Source organism: Mustela lutreola, chromosome 5 (genome assembly GCF_030435805.1).
Source record: "Mustela lutreola isolate mMusLut2 chromosome 5, mMusLut2.pri, whole genome shotgun sequence".
Lineage (NCBI taxonomy): Eukaryota > Metazoa > Chordata > Mammalia > Carnivora > Mustelidae > Mustela > Mustela lutreola.
This window is the reverse complement of record NC_081294.1, coordinates 158,631,388-158,634,337: the sequence shown is the minus strand read 5'-3', so window position 1 is coordinate 158,634,337 and position 2,950 is coordinate 158,631,388. Positions and strand designations below refer to the sequence as shown.

The window sequence follows — 2,950 nt, the reverse complement described above, 5'->3', positions numbered from 1 at the left end:
AAAGCACAGCAAAGGAAACAGTTAACAAAGCCAAAAGATGACTGTCAGAAGTTATCTGGGAGAAGATATCTGCAAATGACATACCAGATAAAGGGCCAGTATCCAAAATCTATAAAGAGCTTATCAAACTCAACACCCTAAGAACAAATAATCTAATGAAGAAATGGGCAAAGGACATGAACAGACATTTCTGCAAAGAATACATCCAAATGGCCAACAGACACATGAAAAAATGCTCCACATCACTCGGCATCAGGGAAATACAAATCAAAACCAGAATGAGATACCACCTTACACCTTTCAGAATAGCTAACATGAACAAGTCAGTCAATGACAGATGCTGGCGAGAATGTGGAGAAAGGGCAACCCTCCTACACTGTACGTGGGAATGCAAGCTGGAGCAACCACTCTGAAAAACAGCGTGGAGCTGCCTCAAAAAGCTGAAAATACAACTACCCTATGACCCAGTGCTTGTAGTACTGGGTATATACCCTACAGATACAAACGTGGCATTCTGAAGGGGCACATGCACCCAAATGTTTATAGCAGCAATGTCCACAATAGTTAAACCATGGAAAGAACCTAAATGTCCTTCAACAGATGAATCAATAAATAAGATGTGGTATATGTACAATGGAATACTATGCAGCCATCCAAAGAAATGAAATCCTGCTATTTGTGATGACGTGGATGGAACTAGAGGGTATTATGCTTGGCAAAATAAGTCAATCTGAGAAAGACAACTATCATATGATCTCCCTGATATGATGAAGTGGAGATGCAACATAGGCGGTTTCGGGCGTATGAAAAGAAAAATAAAAGAAGATGGGATTGGGAGGGAGACAAACCATAAAAGACTGAACTCACAAAACAGACTGAGGGTTGCTTGGGGGGAGGTGTGTTGGGAGAGGATGGTGGGGGTATGGACATTGGGGAGGGCAGGTGCTATGTGAGTGATGGTGAGTGCTGTGAAATTTGTAAACCTGGTGATTCACAGACCTGTACCCCTAGGGATAAAAACACATATGTTTATAAAAAATTTTAAAAAATAAGTTTAAAAATCCATTAAAGAAAAAACACATATTGCAAGCCCAGAGCTAATCTCATATTCAATCAAAAACGTTTGAAAGTTTTCCTCTTAAAGATCAGAAAAAAGACAAGTGTGTCCACTTTCACTACTCTCATTTGACATAGTACTAGATGTCCTAGCCAGAGAATCAAGGAACACAAAGAAATAAGAGACTCCAAAAAAAAAAATAGGAAAAAGAAGAAGAAGTAAAATTTTCTTATTTTGGATAACATGAACTTACATGTTAAAAAATCCTAAAAACTTCACAAAAACTTTGAATAAACAAATTTAGTAAAGCTGCCAAATACAAGATCAATACATAAAAGACAAGAATTTTGTTTTGTTTCATTTTTTTTAATATGGAATGCTTCCCAGGTTTTCATGTCATCCTTGTTCAGTGATCACGCTAATCTTCTCTGCATCATTCCAATTTTAGTATATGTGCTGCCAATGTAAGCACAAGACAGGTGGGTTTTAACACTCTAATGATGAACTATCTGAAAAAATAAAGAAAACAATCTAATTCACAATAGCAGCAAAAATAAAAAAATACTTAAGAATAGATTTAACTAAGAAGATGTACTCCATAAACTATGACATTGATAAAGAAATTGAAGGAGACACAAATGGAAAGATAGCTCATATTTATGAATAGTAAGAATTAACATTGTTAAAATGTCCATACTACTGAAAACCATCTGTAAATCCAATTACTATCAAAAATCCAATGTTAGGGGCGCCTGGGTTCCTCAGTGGGTTAAGCCGCTGCCTTTGGCTCAGGTCATGATCCCAGGGTCCTGCGATCGAGCCCAGCATCAGGCTCTCTGCTCAGCAGGAAGCCTGCTTCCTCTTCTCTCTCTGCCTGCCTCTCTGCTTGCTTGTCATCTCTCTCTGTTAAATAAATAAATTAAAAAACTTATAAAAATACCTATATTATTTTTTTACAGAAGTAAGTAAAGAATCCTAAAATTTATATGAGACCATAAAAGACAACAAATAATCAAAGCAGTTCTGAGAAAGAATGAAGAAGAGAAATTACACTTCTTGATTTGAAACTATACTACAAAGCCCTCATGCTCCAAACAATAAAGTATACTGGCATAAAAACAGACCAATAGACAAGTAGAACAGAATTGAGAGTCCAGAAATAAATCCTTTCATACAGTCACCTAATATTTGACTGGGGCCAACATATGTAATGGGTAAAGATAGTCTGTTCAATAAATGATATTTAAAACTGTCACATAAACAGTATGAAACTGGAACCTTATATCACTCATAAGTCTTAACTTGAAATAGATTAAAGACTTAAAGGTGATGCATGAAACTAAATTTCCTAAAGGAAAACATAGGAAAAATTCCCCTTGACATTGGTCTTGCCAATAGTTTTTTGGATACCAGACCAAAAACACAAGCAAAAAAAGCAAAAATAAATAAATGGTATTACATCAAACTAAAGTTTCTGCATTGCCAAAAAAAAAAAAAGAGAGAGAGAGAGAACGAAAACACAATCCACAGAATGTAAGAAAATACTTACAAATCTTATATCTGAAAAGAGGTTAATAACCAATAGATACAAATAGAAAAAATATATAATTAAAAAAATAGCAAAGGATCTCAATAGACTTTTTTTTCAAAAAATTTATATAAATGCCCAACAGGAGCATTAAAAAGTGCTCAACGTAAAAAACTCAGGGCAAAGTCATTATGTTGTTGTTGTTGTTGTTTACCTCTGAAAAACACAGCAAGATATTACTACCTATTAGAATATATACTACAAAAAATTGAAACTAACAAATTTTGGTAAATACTGGGGAAAATGGGGAACTTATGCACTGTGATAGGGATATAAATTTGTATGGAAAACAGTATGGAGATTAT

At 34.9% G+C, this 2,950-nt stretch overlaps 1 non-coding gene across 1 annotated transcript; it reads right to left on the bottom strand.

Moving 5' to 3' along the window:
• Nucleotides 1–1,422: 1,422 nt before the first annotated feature.
• LOC131832836 (U6 spliceosomal RNA) lies at nt 1,423–1,529 on the bottom strand. Its single transcript, XR_009354198.1, has one exon. It is a non-coding gene; the product is annotated as a U6 spliceosomal RNA (small nuclear RNA).
• Nucleotides 1,530–2,950: the final 1,421 nt, after the last annotated feature.